General features: G+C 37.1%; 2 protein-coding genes across 2 annotated transcripts in view; one reads left to right on the forward strand and one right to left on the reverse strand.

The window, feature by feature from the left end:
- The window catches only part of BAZ2B (bromodomain adjacent to zinc finger domain 2B), a 463,486-nt gene extending 443,791 nt beyond the window's left edge, over nt 1–19,695 (reverse strand). The window contains exon 1 of the mRNA XM_023730420.1: nt 19,595–19,695. The gene's annotated coding sequence lies outside the window, so the exon portion shown is untranslated. The remainder of the gene's footprint in view (nt 1–19,594) is intronic.
- A 79-nt stretch (nt 19,696–19,774) lies between these two features.
- MARCHF7 (membrane associated ring-CH-type finger 7) overlaps nt 19,775–20,535 on the forward strand; it is a 50,676-nt gene continuing 49,915 nt past the window's right edge. Inside the window, exon 1 of the mRNA XM_023730437.1 lies at nt 19,775–19,938. The gene's annotated coding sequence lies outside the window, so the exon portion shown is untranslated. The remainder of the gene's footprint in view (nt 19,939–20,535) is intronic.

Raw genomic sequence — 20,535 nt, forward strand, 5'->3', positions numbered from 1 at the left:
ATCCTTCTCTAGCTCTGTCCAGAACCCTCTGTTGTGATCCTGGTCAGAGCAGTCAGTGGTGGTAGCCAGGCACCATGTAGCTGTACTAGACTCAGTCTGCTGGAGGCCTTGGTAGCTGTGGTCCATTAGTCCTTTGGACTAATCTTTTCTTTGTATCCTGTTCTCTTCATTCTCCCTTGCTCGCAAAGGGGTGAGACCAGTGGAGTATCTTAGATGGCTGCTCACAGGCTTTTGAGGCCTCAGATGCTACTCACCAAGGTAGAATATAGAACATTGTCTTTATAAATTGTGTTATGCCAATTCAGCTAGATGTTCCCCAAGACCATGGTCCCCACAGCCCTCTGCCCAGCAATTCAGTCCCTCAGGGAGTTTGGATGTGTCTATGGAGCTTCCATGACCTTCCCTTGTACAAGTTGTGCTGGTTTCCCCAGTATTGTGGACACTACATTTCTTGAGGCTGAATTTCTACTCCAGGCAACCTCAGTTTTTGCTCTTAAGATCTTCAACTGATTGGATGTCGCCTACAGCCATTATAAATGGTAATCTCCCTTAAAGTCAACTCATTATAGATGTTTAGCACATTTATAGAATACCTTCATAGCAACACCTAGATTAGTATTTGATTAAACAACTGGGCACTATAGCCTAGACAAGTTGACACACAAAGTTAAACATCACACCACTGAATTGTACACGTTAAAATGGTTAAGTGTATGTTTTGTGAATTTTACCTCAAAAACAAAAACTCCTTGTTGACTCATTCTTTCAACATTTACTGGGTACCTATGACATGCAAGAACCACGCTTTGTTTATCCCAGATGTCAGAAGTAACATATGGTGACAGAGTAAGAAATACAGAATGGAGCCAGACACACCTAGTATCCTCAGAGGAGATATGACATTAAAATTGAGAAATACTTTTTAAGTTTTCCTTGTGAAACTCTGCATGCCCTTTCATTGGAGGTTTTTGGATTGTAAAGTGAATCAATATTTAAGTTGGCCCAAGCACATCAACACTATTAAAAAGGCATGGTTAAAAACAAACCCTGAATTTTCAAATTCTACTCTTCATGTAACGTACAATAAATTTCAGTGGATATATGCCCTTAAATATTTTGTCTTGGTACTTTGATTATCAGCCACCCCAAATGCTGCTTTTCATTTCTTTCTATACATCTGAATCCTACCCCTCCTTCTGGGTCCAGCTGTAATGCCATATCCTGAAAGCCTACAATGAATTTTATTCATCCATATTACAATGCATTCTATTATCTCAGAATTCCTATAACCTTATTTATATATACTATTCATTTATCATTTATAGTATAGTTACAAATGTTATCTTTTTATATGTATTTATCTTAGCTAATCATCTTGACTGTATGAGCCAAACATTCCAGGACTTTGAGGTCCTTAGGACTTCGACTTATATGGCATTACAATGCAAACTCTTTATGGGTACAAAAAGTCAAACATGTAAGAATACTTTTGAATTTTTCAAAAATTAAAGATGTCAAATAAATGAAAATGTGATCACGTTCAAATTTTTCTCTTGAACCTGAAATACATGAACTGTCAATACTATTTCTCATTACTAGTATGGAGCACTTGGACCAAGTAATTCTTCTAATAAAATTTCCAAAGTGCTTGAAACAGGGAGTTATTTTACTATAGTTTTAAAATGTCAATGAAAAGTGTACTGAATATGCATTTTACAATTATGAAACCACAAAACACAGCAAAGGACATGGACATACCGTTTTAAAATTCTGTGTTTTACCAACAGTCTTAAAATAATGAATTTATTTACGAATTTATTTTAAATAATGAATGACAAACATAAGTAATACCTAGGCAGCCTGCTGTTCTTTTGGGATAAATGTTCTTTAAAAAAAAATCATTGAGAATTTGGCATTAATACTATAGTTTTAACTAATATCTTTACCATCTATGATCATCTAAATAAAGTATGATAATTTGAATAACAGAGTTCAGAAATCCCCAATGGAGAATGGTACTGCAGTGTGATGGATCACTTTTGTGTATATTGTTATTGTTGTTAGGTGTAGTCGAGTCAGTTCCGACTTATAGCGACCCTATAGGACTGAGAAGAACTGCCCCATAGGGTTTCCAAGTAGCAGCTGGTAGATATGAACTGCCAACATTCTGAAGTACCAACCTTTTGGTTAGTAGCTAAGCTCTTAACCACTATGCCACTAGGGCTCTGAATAAAGTATAAGAAGTTTTACGCATATGTCCTGAAAACTTTGTGTCTTTTATTTTAAATATATCATTTTAGAAATAATGTATAGCTCTCTCAAGTAGAAAGGAAGAGGGGCAATAGTGCATTTGCAAAAGTAATCTATAATAATGGCTATTTTTAAGATACTTAGAATAGGAACTATATCTTCGACATAACATTTAAATGCCTTCTTCAAAATAGGTGTCTAAAAAATCTAAAATGGCATTTCCTTCCTTTTAAATTAGAGGAATATGCCATATCTCAATGGGCTACTTTTAAAAACACTTAGAATATAAAATAAATACTTGAATAACTTTTTTAATTTTATTTGCTATTAAATCCAACTATTTATTTGCATGTGACAGTTTCTAGTATATTATTACTTAGATAATACCTGACCATTGAAAGATACTGTTTGAAATACAAAAGATACTGTTAGTAATACAAGATTTGCAATTTACAAAACAATTATAAACCAGTAAATTCTAATCATAAATTCCGTTTAACAAATTCTTTTCATATTACTAGGCGGGATAAAATATGTCTGAATCTCATAAAGTGGTATAGTTTAATTTTTCTTAGAGAAAGATATTCAAGCAAAATTTTTATTAAATTTCCTGTTCTGCAGACTTGATAGCTAAATTAAATATGTGCTCTACAAATCATGTCTAATTTTTGATTAAAGAAAAATATTACACAATTTCATTTTTAAGTGCTAAATAGAGCAATGCTTGGTCTCCAATAAAAACAACAGAATAAAAAGTATTTCTAAACAATGGTAATCATAAAGAATATTTTAAAGTATTCTACAGATTAAACCTAAACATGATTAATATCAGAGATCACCAGCCACCAAACTAAAAGACACATTTATCATAAAACAAAATTCATATATACATTTTCCAATGAGAATTTTAAAACAGCGTATTCAAGATACAGACACACACATCACACACAGAGAGTCTGTTTTTATTTTTCCTCTTCTCATTACAGTCATGCACGTTTGGGCAACGTCTGACTACATACACATCCATGGTCCCACAATGTTATAACAGATTTCAGAAATCATGAATGAAGAACAGTACTGTGGTGTAATGGATCACTTTTGTGTGGCCTTTCTAGCCGTGGGCTTGTTACTCCCACCCAAGTGATTGGGCAGGGCTGCGTGATAGGATAATTGTGGCCCACCAAAGGGATTGGTCAGTTTTTCCATCCCGCGGGACTTGAGGTGAGCCATCCCAGAGGCAGGAAAGAGAAGATACCACCACCAAGGAAGAAGAGACTCAAAGGACCCACAGGAGACGGTTCAGCAGGCTTCCTGGCCCACGAAGCAAGAAAGCTGAGTGCCTTTGGGTAGAGACCAAGGGAGAGGCGTGCCTGCGAGCACAGCTGGGAAGAGCCTGTTCTGATGGAAGAACTCTTTGAGTGTTCCTGAGCTTGAATTGTAACCTGTTACTTCCCTAATAAACCCCGTAATCGTGAGTATGGTCTGTTGAGTTCTGTGTGGCCACTGCAATGAATTATCGAACGCAGCAGAGAAGTAGAGTGCCAAAGGAGGGACAGCTGGTGTCAGAATTGGTAAAGATGGTGGAGAGAAGAGGCATGTCTGACACCCGCCTGAGAGGAATCAGCCTTGGGCTGTTGATCTTGATTCTCCTTTCCTCTTGTGAAGTTACAGGAGGTCAGACACTGCCCCCATGCCGTTTTTACAGGTAAGTAGCAGTCATATCCGGGCGTAATGAATGCAACAGCTTTGTGCACACAACACATGTATCTCACGTCTCTTGTATACACAACATGGTGTTCGAACAACCTTCAAATCACTTAACGTCCTATTTGACAGAATGTATCACAGACATTAAGCAATGCACGATTAATAATGGAGCTCCTGCTAATATATTCCTTGACTTTTAACAGGAAATATGTTCCCATTTATAAGGACTGATGGAGTCCTGGTGGCGCAGTGGTTAAGTGCTCAGCTGCTAAACCAAAAGGTCAGCAGTTGGAACCCATCAGCTGCTCTGCTGCTGATGTGGCAGTCAGAGGCATACCTATGGAAAGGAGCACCTATGGCAGGCGCTGAAATTGTGTCCCTCAGGGCCGTAGCAAGGGTAACAAGCACCAGGGGGCAATCTCTAGGTTGCACCCCCCCAATTCAAGCACCCAGGGGCAATTTCTAAGTTGCACCCACCCCCAATTTCAAGATGACTAGACGTTGATAGCAGCGATGTGTCAGCAGAAATGCCTTCCCCTCTCTTGTCCAGCTGTCTCAATCAGGTACTTTTCATATTTGTGGTGCCTCAGAATGTCATTCTGTGCCTCATCTGCACCCTCTTGGACTTGAATCTGGGGGAAAGTGTCCCCCTCTGCCCACCCCCCTCATTATGCCTCTGTGTCTACCATGCTTGAGGAAGGACACTTGACCATATCAAGTTAATAGGAACTGCTCAGCGCCCCCCACCCCTTCAAGTGGCACTCAGGGCATGTGCCATACCTGCTATGCCTTAGATACACCTCTGGTGGCAGTCTGCTTCTGTCAAGATTTGTTGTTGTTGTTAGGTGCCGCCTTAGAAACTCTATGAGGTGGTACTACTCTGTCTAATAGTGTGCTATGAACCGCAATTGACTCGAAAGCAATGAGTTTTTTTGTTTGGTCATAGGGACTGAGAACCTGTATCATATATTCTTCACAAATAAAGGTAATTTACTAAATCATCTGTATGAATTGATAGAATGCCAAATTTAAAATGTTAAAAAAATTTCAGGAAAAAAATTTTCTCTTAAAAAATAGTAATGGATTAGACAGCCCCATGAAATGAAACAAGACTAATGGGGCATGACAGTCCAGGGACAAGGACTAGAAGGCAAGAGGGGACAGGAAAGCTGGTAATAGGGAACCCAAGGTTGAGAAGGGACAGTGTTGACATGTCGTGGGGTTGTTAACCATTGTCACAAAACAATATGTGTACTGTTTAACAAGAAACTATTTGGTACTTTATCAGCCAAAGGTTGTGTAAACCTTCATCTAAAGTACAATAAAAAAAAGTAAAGTATTTTTTAATAGTTGTATCCTTATTTTAAAAATCTATTTTATATTCCAGTCTTCTTAACCATATTCTTTCTTCATCTACCTTGTATTCATCATTTTTGTTAATTTAAAGTACACATTCTTTTTCTGCATAAAATAAATTAGGAATATTGTGAAGATAGTCTGTGCCAATTTTGCTCTGCAACCTTTTCTACACTGAACAACAGCAAAAAATTCACATTTGCTTCTGCTAGCAAGAAAACAAATCTAAATAGGGCATTAAAGCTTCTATTCAATGTCTGAGAGTTGCTTTTCTCCCATTTACGTTGATTTAGAATCAAAGTGCTGTAGTATTTTTAGATTTTTCGACACATTATCTTTTAATAAAGAGAATAAATGTTAACAGTTTCTATGTGGCTTTCTTCCAAGCATAGATAAAACATAAGACAAAACACTCACAGTTTTTATTTCTGGACTTTATCAAGAATTATAAAATTTTAACTTAAAAACTCCTTACCCAAACCTTTTAAAGACAAATTTTCATCTGCCCAATTAATAAGGGTTTTCATAATGGCTTATTTATTCAGATCAAGAACTATTAACAAGGTCCATGAAAAACTTGATATACAACTTCATAAAAATAATTTTATAGGTAGTCCCCAACTTATAACAGGGTTCCGTTCCAATGACTGTTGTAAGTCAGTTCTGACATAAGTTGAATACCTCATTTTTTAATTTTTTGTTATTATTGCCTTTTATTATCAGCATCTTTATTAACCCAATCTTTGTCTTTGGGGATTAGAAACATTAGACATAAACTTACAGATATATTTTAATATATATTCATAAATACATTTAAAAAATTATAAAAACTTACTTCCAACGATGAAATTAACAACTGACGCGTCTGATAGCATAAAACAGTGAATAAGACCATACTATATACCTGGTCTACAATGTAGTCAGAATTGTAACAGTTGTCGGGCGAGTGCACAGTTCAACTGTGGTATGTCGTTAGAGTTGAACATTGCCCAACTTCCTATCCATTACGACTCCTGATACTGAACCCAACTTCATTGTAGACCAGGCCATAGACTGCTACATGACAATGTTTTGAAAAGTAAATCATAACAATGAACAACTGCAAGTGAACATCTAAGAATGATAGCATCTGCAAATTAAACACTGCAACACTGTATGCAGTACATATTAATGATAAAATGTACAAAAAAACCCAGACAGTTGTAAGTGCAATTCATCATAACTCGAATATATCATAAGTCAGGGACTACCGGTAGTTTGGAGCACTGGCGGAGCAGTGGAGCCCTGGGGGCGCAGTGGTTAAGAGCTTGGCTGCTAACCAAAAGGTCGAAAGTTCAAATCCACCAGCCCCTCCTTGGAAACCCTATGGGGCAGTTCTACTCTGTCACATAGGGTCACTAGGAGTTGGAATCGACTCAGTGGCACACAACAACAACAACCTGTATTTGAGAACTACTCTAGCAATTTATATTACTATCACTATAATAGCAAAACTGATATACCAGTAAAACATTTAGCTATCAATCTGAGGAAGTAAAGCCTAACACAATAGTCATTATCAATCTATTTATAAGCCTGTTAAAAGGTAGAAGAAACCAAATATTAACTGTTTTTCACATTTTCATTCACATCCTAGGACCTCAATGTGGAAACACATATTCAAAACTTTTAATTCAAGTAACTATTTAAAATAAAGTTCATAAGCTTAAAAAAACACCTTAATAAATGGCCTTGAAAACAACAAAATATCATTTTCCCAAGGAAAGTCTTCCCACAAATTTAGTGAAAATTACCCCTATCCGAACAAACAAAAAAACTACTGAATTAGTATTCACTAAAAAATGAGTTAAAATGTAATTTTTTTAAAGTACAGAGTTCTTAGCTTTGAAGAGAATATTCAAGCCCCAGCAACAAATCAACAACCACTACCAATCTGTTTTATATATTATACTAAAACTAAGAATTACAAACATTAAATATAAGCTAAACATTTTAAAGTATGTTACCACTCCTACGCCATTTATGATGACATAATAGAGAAAACTACAGGATTCCTTCTACATTGTCCATGTTACAAATGGCAGACTTGCCATCAAGAGTGGCTAAAGTCCATGGTGAGAAACTTAGATGGGACTCTAGGATAGGAAACAGGGCTCTTTAAAAAACCAACTAAGTAGTGTGCATGTGTGTAGGTGTATAATTTTTTATTTTACTAATTATGATATACAAAAGTACTGATGACATGTTTTTAAATAACTGAAGTATATTAAATGGTTTTAGCAAACTGCTGTGAAAGGGGGAAAAGAATAGTGGAAATAATAAATTAAGATAATTCCTAGGCAGGTTGTTAGTGTAACATGCACTATATATTACAAAGTCAGTTAAGTGTATTGGGTAATTCTGGAGAAAATAAGAGACTCACCATTGCTTATTATTGAATAGGTAGGTGACAGAAACACAGAACAGTATTAATACACGAAAAAGCTTCAAAAGAGAGGCAAAAATTTTACTTTTCTGAACCATAACAGAAAATTCTGAAATAAATTGAGTATAAATTAAAAAATTAAATATACAACAAAGGTGGTTTTTCTAATCATGGAGAAATGATTAGAAAGAAACGCTGTTGACATACTCACTATTCATTCTGAAAAAATAGAATGGTTTCTATTATCTTACTCGATACACAAAAATAAACTTGAGATTAAATTTAATTTGGAAAATCTAGGATATTACATGATAAAATTCAGGGACAAGTAAGACTTTTTAATATAAGGCAGGAACCCCAAAGTTATAAAAGAAATCATACACATATTTTATCACACAAGCCTATGTATGGTAAAAGGAACCAAATGCAAAGTCAACAAACAGACAAGAGAGTAGAAAAATCATTGTCAAGGCAGAGGACAGATTGCTAATATCTATTACAAATTGATAAGAAAGGATAAACAACCAAATAGAAAAATGGGCAAAGAGACAAATACGGATTCAAACAATAGGTGTTGAGTGAGAAAAGAGAAAGATGAATGCTTAAATTTGATTCTATTTTACAAAATAAATGGATAAAAAAACTGCATACGTGTATGAGTACTTTTCTGGACATATATATATACGCACGCACGCGCATGTTTGTGTGTGTATATATGATTATGATTGTGTAACCATGCAGAAAAAAATGCGGAAAGGCAGAAAAAATGTGGAATACGTATTACTTTGTCAAGATGGATTACAAGATGTCTGTGGAGTAGCAGGTGCAGACAGGAGAGCCAAATTAAAAAGGAAATAAAAGAGGGAAAAAATAGAAGAAAAAGAGAGAAAAAAGAAAACATGGAGGCTATACTAAAATAGGCAGTATGTATGAAGTAATCATATTCATACATTTTTACAAAACTGGACAAATATGTACCAAAAAAAAAAAAAAAAAAACTTAAAAAGGGGGATACGGAGTAAATACCCAGGGAATTTTTATCAGTACCTGGATGCCCTTCCACTTCCAGTCTGAGAAAATATAGTCTGGAGTAGCCATGGAGGCCAAGTACAACCCTCAATTATTAACATTCTGAAGTCTTTTTTTTTTGGTGTTTGGGTATACTGTATTATAGGAATAGCGATCAGTTCAATCTGGATTTATGGTTTAATCCTGGGTTCAGCAAACTGATTCTGTAAAGAGTCAGAGAGTAAATATTTTAGGCTTTGTGGGCCATACTGTCTCTGCCACAACTACTCAACACTGCTGTTGTAGCATGAAAGCAGTCATAGGTATGATGGATAATTTTACGTGTCAACTTGGCTAGGCTATAGTATCCAGTTATTTAATCAAACCCTAATCTAGGTATTGCTGTGAAGGTATTCACAGATATAGTTAACATCTACAATTAGTTGACTTCAAATAAAGGAGATTACCCTTGATAATGTGAGTGGGCCTCATTCAATCAGTTGGAGGCCTTAGAATGAAACTTGCTTGGATAAGAAATTCTAATTCAAGACTATAGATTCAACTTCTGAGTTTCTAGCCTGCTGGGCTGCCCCATGGATTTCAGACTTGAGTTTTCACAATCATGTGAACCAACTGCTTTAAATAAATCTCTTTATATATACATATTAATATCCTATTGGTTCTGTTTTTCTGGAAAACCCTGACTGATAAACAAACAATTGTAAACTAATTGGTATGGCTGTGTTTCAATAAAATTATTTACAAAAAGAGATTCGGCATAGGTACCATAGTTTTCCAACCATCAGTTTAATCAATGACAAAAGATTTCTGTTTTTATTAAGCACTCTTGGTTTCAGGCAGTGTTTAAAGTGCTTCACGAAAGGATTCCAAGTGTCCTAGTAATTGAGAATTGCTCCTGGCCAGGCCAGATATTCTGGAGCAACTATGAGTAGGAATGATCTTCCTAGAACCAATGAGTGCTAGACTGTAAGCTTAAGTGTGAGGTTCAGAATTGGGGTCTCAGAAAGCATTTCGAGATGGTATCCTCTTAGGTGTTTTAGTATCTTTTTAACTACTGGTGTGAAAAAGCATTCCAAAACTAAGGCAATTGACATGACTGAAGCTTCTGAGTTATAGGCCAAACTCCATCTTAAGTTTTACTTCTGCCTTAATGTGTAATCTATAACTACAAGATAGAAATTTTTACAAGACATTGTGTGGACTACAATTAGGTCATACTAAAGAATGAGTTTTTGCTTGCTCTCATTTTTCCTTGCACAGTGTTCCAGGAAAGATGAAGAAAAAGTTCTCAGAAAACATTTGTTTTCAGATTGTTCTCAGAAATTACATAAAGATCAACTGATACCAAACAAAAATGTCTGAGGTCTTGTAAGTTCTGCAAACTGCACCAACTAACTGTATAACTACTGCTGCTTTCCCTTTAAGAGGCAGATCAATTTGCAATTTTGTTGAGTGCTGCCTGATTCGAATCACTCTATTCCTTCAATAAAACTCTTTGCTCTTACTTGTGACAGAGTAAAAGCCTTTGTGTGCTATGACATTTCTGGTGTCAGAAGCAGGACCAAAGGCACATTATCTTCTGCGGCCTGTGAGACTTCGTGGATCCAGGCTAAGGTAATAGCTGAATCACTTGGGCTCTCCATCTCCGTGCGAGGCGAGGTGGCTTTCGAGAGTTGCCTAAGCTAAATAACCTCTTGGATTCGAGCTCCACTCTTTTTGCATCACAGCTCTTTTAGTCTTACTGTTGGATTTGGTGTTGTACGTACTTTCAGTTTTACTTGCAAGTAATGGGTAATGCCAATTTGCAGGGGGAGGCGGAGGCTCCTGCCTGTTTTGTGAACAAGGACTTTGGTCACGTAACATGCTCATTCTTGTCTAGTTGTTGGCATCACCTGACAAAGGACAATTTAGAAAATCACTGGCCACTTTGGGGATCTTTTGCTCTCTCCAAGTTAACTCCTCTACACAGCAAAACGGAAAATGAAAATTGAGGCTACCAAACTAAACAACCTTGATGGGATGCCTATTTTGATTGGTAACTAGAGGCCTAAGCTACCAATAGGCCTCAGGTAGACATCAGGACAATGAAATTGCTTCCCTGAAGGACACTGTTTTCATGTAGACTAAACAAAATAAAGAACTTTAGTGTCAAAATCCAGTTACAAATGTTTGTCTGAAATGCCTCTTTTAATTGTTTGTATTTGGATTTTTGTTTGAACTCCCTAATGACAGTTTATTAAGTCAGTGGCAACTTTAGGGTACTTTCGAATTACAGAGACTAGTATATCCAAGATCTAAAATAATAGACTTGGGCTCTAGCCAGCGGAATGAATTAGGTTCAGAAAGATGAAGCCAGGTTTTGTATGGTTGTTATGAAGGAATCCCGCAGTTTTTTAAGCTACAAAAATAAGTGGGCATATGTTTGAGCATCTTAAAAGCCTCTACAGTGTTCGTCATGGACAGAAACACACCCATGAAAGAATAAACTGGAACATGAGATGGGCCAGAGCACTAGGCTGCCTACCAGCTTCAAGACAACTCTCACGCAATAAAGGTACACTGTGAAACAAAACACTGACCAAACCCTGCGGCAGATCCCCTGCTGTTGTTGTTGTTAGGTGCCAACGTATGGTGACCCTATGTACAACGGAACAAAACACTGCCCAGTCTTGCGCCACCCTCACAATCATTGTTATGCTTGACACCATCGTTGCAGATACTGTGTCAATCCATCTCATTGATGGTCTCCCTCTTTTTCACTTACCCTCTACTTTACCAAGCATTATCTCCTTCTCCAGGGACTGGTCCCTCCTGACAATATGTCCAAAGTATGTGAGCCGTAGACTCACCACCCTTGCTTCTGAGGAGCATTCTGGCTATATTTCTTCCAAGACAGATTTGTTTGTTCTTTTGGCAATCCGTGGTATATTCAATATTCTTTGCCAACACCACAATTCAAACATGTCAATTCTTCAGTCTTCCTTATTCATTGTCCAGCTTTCGCATGCATACGAGGCGACTGAAAACACCATGGCTTGGGTCAGGCTCACCTTGGTCTTCAAGGTAACATCTTTGCTTTTTAACACTTTAATGAGTTATTTTGCAGCAGATATGCCCCATGCATTGCGTTGTTTGATTTCTTGACTGCTGCTTCCATGGGTGTTGATTGTGGATCCAAGTAAAATGCAATCCTTGGCAATGTCAACCTTTTCTCTATTTATCATGATGTTGCTTATTGGTCCAGTTGTGAAGATTTTTGTTTTATGTTTAGGTCCAATCCATACTGAAGGCTGCAGTCTTTGATATTCATGAGTAAGTGCTTCAAGTCATCTTCACTTTCAGTAAGATCCCCTGCTAGGGATTTTACTTGACTCTGGAAGACCAAAATTTCAACCTAATCCTTAACATCATTGATAAATGAGCCTGGATTTCACCCCTTCCCCACCACCACCACCACCCCTACTGGGATGCTGGTCTGGGGCTCATGTTCAAAAATACTATAAGCTAAATATATATAAAATAATTCTGAATTTCAGTGATCACTTTAGGACAAATGGGTTCCTATTTATGTTGTCTTTTCTTTCCTCTGTGGAACTTTTCTTTGACGTTCAGGTTTTGTCAGAGGGTCTGATATCCCTCCATCTTGAGATTCTGACAAGTTAATGAGTTTAACTAGGACCTGCTTTTCTGTTGAACCGAGTTGATCTCATCCAAGAATTGTTGTATACATTTTAAGAAAATAGGTTTCCCATATGCACTGTTGCATATAAGCCTGATTTTTGAGCTGGCCTCAAGAACTGTTAAATTTATGTGGTTTTTCTGTCTCGTTTTGTGTCTGAGTTTCTGTCTTGTCTTGGGAAGATGTGACTATCAGTTACTAGGATTTTCTTTTCTTTTTTCTCACAAGGCAGTCTTTTAAGTCTTAGAAAAACTGCTCCTTAGCCTGCCTTATGGGCTTTCGATAGCTACACTGAGAAAAATCTGACACAAATTAGTCTATTTAAAAAGTGAACTGAAAAAAAGACTAACGATTCTAAATTGCTTCTTTAGAAGATCTTACACAATATGCAAAAGAAAAAGTTACAAAAATAGAATAATTTCCTACCTCTGGACAGTATGATTAATTACAGTATTTCTTCAAAGATCTTACTCTGATTGGTTTAATGATAAATAAGCACTTACATAAACTAAAAAGTCCTAACAGTCCCAGGAATTAATGAAAATTCATTCTGACAAAGGCTTTTGTTTATGCCAACCTTGAAAGCAAAATCTCAAAAGCAAAACCTCCTTATGTAACTTAAGCTAGATGTTACATGAAATGTTTTATTTAAGGAGAGAGAATAATTTTATTAATAAGGAAATAAGATAAGTGATATAGACAAATCAAAGGTTAAATTAAGAAAATATAAAAAAGGTAAAAAAATTTCAATGAAAATATATTTACGCAAGCTTTACTTTAACAGTAATTACGTTCTGAAGTCTATAGACTCTTACTCTTTATGCCATAGAGAAAGAATACACACATGTATTTTAGATCTAGTCAATGTATTCATTTTTGCTGCTTAAAGGTTTTACTGTAAGAAATATGTAACAAAAATAAGAAATTTAGAAGATATATTACAAGGGAATTAGATTGATATGGCCAAAATTCTTATTTGCCACAGCTAAAAGTTTAATGGGTTAATTTATGAGAATTTTTAAGAGCTTTAATGTCAAATAGTAAAGAATTAAGTGTCTCATTGTTAATATTGCAAAATTTTCTTCAATTATTAGGTTGAAAAGTTAATTGCATTCTTTGTGCGATCAGCCTTGAAGGCAAGAGTTTGGCAAAATAAATTCCTGAGTCAAAAACCAAGCTGCACGCCTTTAAAAAAAAAAAAAAAAAGCTAAGGTTTTTGACTTTAAAATCTTTAAATAACTCAAGAGTTGTTTCTTGGTGACCAACGATAAATTCCTCACAACTTTGAAACTTCATGGAAAGCCATGTAAGATTTATGTTTTATAAAGAGAAAAATGCTAAAAAAGGTTTATTTAATATGTCATGAATTACATGAAACCATGTTGTCAAATCAGGAGAAGTACCAAATTTTGAGTTAAAATTTACGTGTCAGTAATGTTTGCCTGATATTAGACAATGGGCGCATATTGTTATTTCAGTTGCTAACTCAGTTACAACTTTGTTTCTTTTAATCTAGCATCATCAAGGCCAACAGTTTTAACTGGGGTACTGACATCGTTTACCCATAGAGTTTTTATTACTATTTAGATATTTAGACTATTGATGATCTTGGTATATTCTTAACATATGCTGACTATTTAGTATTACGTCTTAAAATTATTATGTGTTATACCTGAAGTTCTTTGAAAATAAGGTCAATCATTATGTTTAGAAATTTTTTTTGTCTGAAGTGTCTTTTTAATTAACTTTATTTGGCTTTGCATTGCTTTTGTAATTAATTCACATCAAGTCTTTCACTTTTAAGAATTATTATTATTATAAGTTAACCACGGGCATTTTTAAGTTGTCATCTGCAGATAACTTTTACTTTGCTGATTCACTAAAAACGCTTGATCAAAAAACCTTTTGTAAACAAGAATCACACTCCCAAGATTTACCTAATATCTCCCCAGGACAAGTATACGTATTCGGAAAAACATCAGCTGCAGAACTCATTGGAACCCCTGTACAGAAGACCATACCTAGTACTGCTCACTAACTCCTATATAACTAAATTAAAAGGAATTAAGCCTTGAGTTCATCTAAAATAAATAAAAAAATAAAAAAATCAAACCACTTCAAATCAAACCACTTCTGTTGAGTCGATTCCAATGTATGAATTATTTCAACTAGAAAGAGCTAAAATATGTTTCTGGACTAGTCAGTCCTCTGGAGACTTAAAGTCACATTCTAATACCCCTGTAGCCAGAAGCAGACGATGTCTGAGGTACACAGCTAGTCTCAAGATCATACAACAAGATTACAAACATCTTGTTGAATTTTATGGATTTTGCTTCATAATTGTAGTTATCCTCATGCTGTTGCCATTACTCTATACTTGTGGTCTATTTCCTTAGTAATCTTATTAACATAAAAAACCCAAATCCAGAAAATAGACCCTATGCCTGGGCCTTGCCTTGCTTAGATGACTGGCATACAGAAGGCCAATGTACACTAGGCCTTCTAAGAATATCATTAGATATACACTCCTATAATAAAAATATACACTAGATTAATGATTTGAAAATTCTTATGTGAACCAGAAGTAATAGTCAAATCAACCTCCGGGCCTTCTTACCTTAGCATGGCATTGTTAACGCATGCTCAAATTGCTGATGATGTTGTCAATGGCATGGAAGCCCAAGAGATCTTTAGAATCTCTTGCTAAAGTAATATTAGACCACAGAATTACCCTAGACTTCCTCTTGGCACAAGAAGGAGTTCATGCCATTGCTAACAGTTTTTACTGCACTTGGATAAACACCACTGGAAAAATAGAACAAGATGTTTAAAAAAAAAAAAGAAAATTCACCAGAAAGCTACGTGGCTACATTCAATACCCCTTACTCCTGATTCCCCTTTCTTAGACATCTTTAGTTTGTTGCCCAATGGCATTAGTTCTTCGCTATGCTCTATATTACAAACTAGATAACCCATTTTAATCGCTGTTATAATTACCTTAGGTCTTATCAAAAATCTATTATCAACCACCTACTCTCCTTGCTATGCAACGAATTATGTACTTTGAAAAGACCATCTACCCGGAAGAGTTTGACCATATACCTTAATTAGATGCTTTCTACATGTTAAGTTCTTCCTTCCAATTTGGTCTTGCTCTACATATGTCCCCATCCTCAAAGATCACTGAAGCAGAATATTCAAGCTATGGTATGCTGAAGCAACTGACTACAATACCTGACTTGAACAATGAATATCAGGTCAGTCCTAATAGAGTCCATATGGAAGAAAATGCTCGAGTGTGATCAAAGAATGCCTACCGTAATTCTTGATCAAAAGGAAGGGGATGTGAAAGAGCATTCCAAAACTAAGGCACTTGACATGACTGAGGCTTCTGAGTTGTAGGCCAAACTCCACCCTGTCTAAGTTTTACTTCTGCCTTAATGTATGATCTATAACTACAAGACATTGTGCAGTCTTATATTAGGTCATGCTAAAAAATATAGTTTTCTTTGCCCTCATTTTTGCTTGACGCTGTTCCAGGAAAGATATGAAGAAAAAGTTCTAAAAAAATATTTGTTCGGACTGTTCTCAGGAAACTAAAGATTAACTGATACTAATCGGAAAATGTTTGAGGTCTAGTAAATTCTGCAAACTGCACCAACTCACTGTATAAACACTGCGTTACTATACAACTAACACTATGGCTGCTATGGTAATTTTTTTTACATGTTGCTGTAAAAAAAATTAGCATACTGTGCTTATGAAAATACCTCACAGGGGAAGGGCATGGTTGGCAAACAAACATAGAAGGTGTGCTTATTTGCGTAAAAATACGGTACCACTGCTTTCTCTTTAAGCAGCAGAGTGCTTTGCAATTTTGTTTCAGTGCTGCTCTATTCAAACTGCTCTATTTCTTCAATAAAACTCCTTGCTTTACTCATGAGAGAGTTAAGAGTTTTGTGCACTACAACATTGGCTTTGGGGATTAAATGTAGTGCTGCTAATCTGGCAGAAGTCAACCAAGAGAATGTCTTGGATGATCATTCATTAAATGTGACATCTTTTAATAAAACTTGATATGGGAAAAAAAAATTTACAAAAACAAAACAACCAATCTCGTTGCTGTCAGGTTGATTCTAACTCATGGCAACCTCGTGTGTTACAGAGTACTACTGTTTCATAGGGTTTTCTTGGCTATAATCTTTACGGAAGCAGGTTGCCAGGCCTTTCTTCCACAGTATTGCTAGGTGGGTTCGAATAACCAACCTTTTGGTTAGTAGTAGAGCACAAGCCATTTGAGCCACTCAAGGATCCTTCAAAAGCACTAAATCAGGGGAGGGGTTTATTATTTATGGCATGAAAATCATTCCTTACATCAAAGATTTAAAGTAAAAGACCCTTAAGTAATATAATGCTTAGAACGAGGGGTTCTCCATCTATAGCTTTTAAGTTGGTTGATGCCACCAGGCTTCTTCCTCCAGGGTTTGGTAAGAATCATATTTGAGAAGAAATTGGCATCCCTTGTTTTCAACTCAGGGACCTCACTAAAAGCACTCACACATCATCCTGGAAATTACCTCCTGTTCCTCAAAAATTTAAGAAATAACCTACATTTAAAATGATTTGATTTACAAAAACTAAATATAAGCACATCTTTTCAAGATCACACCAATTATACAAAATGAAGAATATCTATAAGATGTTGTCCTTGCCATAGAGAAGCTTCTTAGAATGTTAGGTTGTGAGACTATAAAAAAGACAGGAAAACAGGAACTCTGAAATTCAATATCTAAAAGAGAATTCTAAGCTACGAGGGTGGAGAAAAAAATACTTAAACATAAGAGCAAAGGGCTATTATGACCACAGTCAGATGACAAATTTATAAAGTAGAAGGAAGAATGGTAAGTAAGAACCTAGCTTAGAGAAGAAGTAAGTTCAAAAATGGAAAATAAATTTGAGTGTTATGAGTAAGTGGTGAACAAAGATATTTAGATACAGAAAGATGTGTCAGTCAGTCATGAGGACAAAAAGTTTAGTAGATGGAGGTCAAGTGAGGGAACTCTGTGGATAAAAAGAAATCATGCAGTCTAGATTGTTTAGAAGAGTTATGATTTCAAATACTTTTTCTGTCACATCATTTTGTCCTCATTTTTAGTTCAGAAAATATGGTCACTATTGCACCTATTTGTATCCACAATGCCCAGCAAAATGTCTTCAAGATAGGAAAAACTTAATTATTTGTTCATAATGATACTTAACTGGAAACTCAAATCAGAGAGAACACATTTAAAAAACAACCATTCCTAAGGAATAAAAACATACTTATCAGTGGTCTAGATTCTGGAAGCTCTGTTTAGCAAAGGAAATTGGTGCCATGCTCACCTCTGATGATATCATCATTGTTGGCTGGGGATAAAGCCACAATCTGCCAAACTCTGCACAATCCTTGCCAGGTTTGGGGATTCTTTAGAGAAGTTACAACTACCAGGTCTGACTGCCATAGCTCAGGAAAATGATGCAGTCATTCCTTAGTGCAGGATAAACTTGAGATGTTTAAGAGACCTATGTATTAAGCCCTAGAAAGAGAAAATAGTAGTGGTTTGGACATGGAATATAATAGCTAACAATTATGGAATGCTTACTATGTTCCAGGAACTGATGTATTATCTCATTTAATCCTTTCAACTGTAAAAAATCAAATCTGTTGCTGTCAAGTCGATTCCGCCTCACAGCGACCCTATAGGACACAGTAGAACTGCCCCACAGGGTTTCTAAGGAGCAGCTGGTGGATTCAAACTGCTGACCTTTTGTTAGCAGTTGATCTTTTAACCACTGCACCACCAGGGCTCCCACGGAGTACAGGTATTGTTATTATACTAATTTTATAAGAAACCTAGGTTTAGCAAGGTTAAGAAATTGTGCAGGACAATAAAGGTATTAAGGGGCAGGACTGTGATCTGAACTTATATAATCTAGTTCTTTAGGTTGTATGTATCCATAACCACAAGTACACCCAGGCTGGAAAAAGAATTATTTTTCTAAAAAAGGATGAATTAACTTCCTCTAATGTAATTTGTGTTCACTTTATTCTATAATCTTCAACTCATACCCTAAAAAGTTATACTGGCATTTACGTGTCAACTTTTTAAATAATAATAATCAAATTTTTAACCTTTAAAATTTACAATATTTTACAATTTACAATAGTGAAGCCTGGACAGTCTGTTAGTCTTCAAGACACGGTAAAAATGAGGATAATAAGTGATACTCTCTTCCTTTCAGATGCAAAGATAAAAAAAATAATATAAACTTAACATTTCACTTATTGGAATTCTTTGGATCCTCATTCTTATTAAAGTTAAAACAACTTAATAAAATGTCACTTTCTTTAAATCAAATGCTTTCAGTTTCAACAACTGATCTTTAGCGTTAAAGAACTTATAGATTTATTACACGTTATTTAAAATCCACATAATATAACCTAAATTTACGTAAGTTGTGGTTTTTTTCTCTAACCAACTCCCTTTTATTTATTAATACTCATTTACATCTTAGGTCTTAGCTCATCACATTTACAGTTTTTTAAAGTTTTGTCTAATATTCACCAGACCATTTCCCTCAATTCTACCTCTCAATTAGTGAATTTGTACTGCAAAATCTGTAGTTATACTATCAAAGATTAATGTCACGATTTTAAAATACATGATTTTAAAAGTACACCACCACCACCACCACTGAATTACCACAAGTAAAGAGACTACACACAACTCGGCTCCAACCCGTAAGGGAAGGTTTGCAATCTGATCAAACCGGGTAGGCAGGGAGTCAAAGGGGGAGGAGGGAAGGTCGGCAAAGGCAGTGCTTAATTCAATTCAATAAACATTCACTGCGCCGCTTACTAACAGTAGAAAAAAAAAAAAAAAATAGAGCTAGGTTGTATTTTGAGTTGTGGGCCAGAAAGGTTTGCCCGACGGGGCAGGAGCCTGTGGGCGGGGACCCGGGTACCGGGAGGCGACAGGGCTGGTTCAGAGCCCCTCACCAGGCGAGGATGGCCAAGTAGGGCCGGGGCTCCGGCGCCCCACTCCTGGCGTCCGCACACTCGCCTGCCCAGCCGCCAGCCCGCCGGCCGATCAACCGCAGCCGCTTACCGGTGGCGCCTCGCTGCCTCCCCAGGAACAGCCCTTCAACGGTTCCCGCAGTCAGAGCACCACCCCGCGGCGGGGTACGTCGAGCACGTAGCAGCTCTCGGATCCCCGCCGCGCCGCTACTCTCGCGAGAAGCCGGCGGAGTCCGCGAAGTGGGGGAGGAGCGAAAGGGAGGGGCCCTTAACGGCGGCGGCTGGTTCTGCGCCGGATCTGGGAGAGGGGCGGGCGCCATTGTGCTTCGTTGCGGACTATTCTGCTTCAGCGAGAGGCCTAGAAGACGGAGGAAGACGGCAGTGTGCTCGTTGCGAGCGGGACGCGGCCTGTTCAGTGCCAGCCTGCGAGGAGAGGTAATAAGCTGCGGAGCTCCAGGTTTTCCCTCCTGGGGAAGTGATTAGAGTTCAGGCCGCGGGTGGGGGAGGGGAGGAAACGAAGTGCAGGCCTTGGGACTCGGAGACCGCTTCCTATCAAGATGGTATAGAGGCGCTTGATTGGGGACACAGCCGGTACGAAAGGAGGGCCAGGCTCAGGCCTCCTCTCCCGGTGGCCTTTCGTCTTATGGTGGAGTTCGTGACGTTTGGATGGGCAGATTGTGTGTCCTCTTTATGGATGAGTGGTAGCAAGGGAAAAACGCTTAAGCCCTACGTTAGCTTGGGGCGACCTCCTCTTGGTTCAGGGTAACGAGGGTCCTCCGGAGCCCTGCGGGCCGGGAGTGTAGCGAGTGAAGTATTTAAGTGAGGCAGGAAGGGCTGGGGCTTTGCCAACTCAACCTCGAATGAAGCGACTCGGTCGACCCTTCGATTCTGTGAAGCTTTGCTCGTTGATGGTTCCAGTTCTTGAATATCGTGATACTTTAGGAGTTATTTTCGTGTTATTGTAAATACTTGAATTTCTTCAAGTTGAAATAGGTGATGATAATGTATAAAAGACGACCTGTTGCCGTAGAA

The sequence above is a fragment of the Trichechus manatus genome, unplaced genomic scaffold (assembly GCF_000243295.1).
Source record: "Trichechus manatus latirostris isolate Lorelei unplaced genomic scaffold, TriManLat1.0 scaffold00036, whole genome shotgun sequence".
NCBI classification, from domain to species: Eukaryota; Metazoa; Chordata; class Mammalia; order Sirenia; family Trichechidae; genus Trichechus; species Trichechus manatus.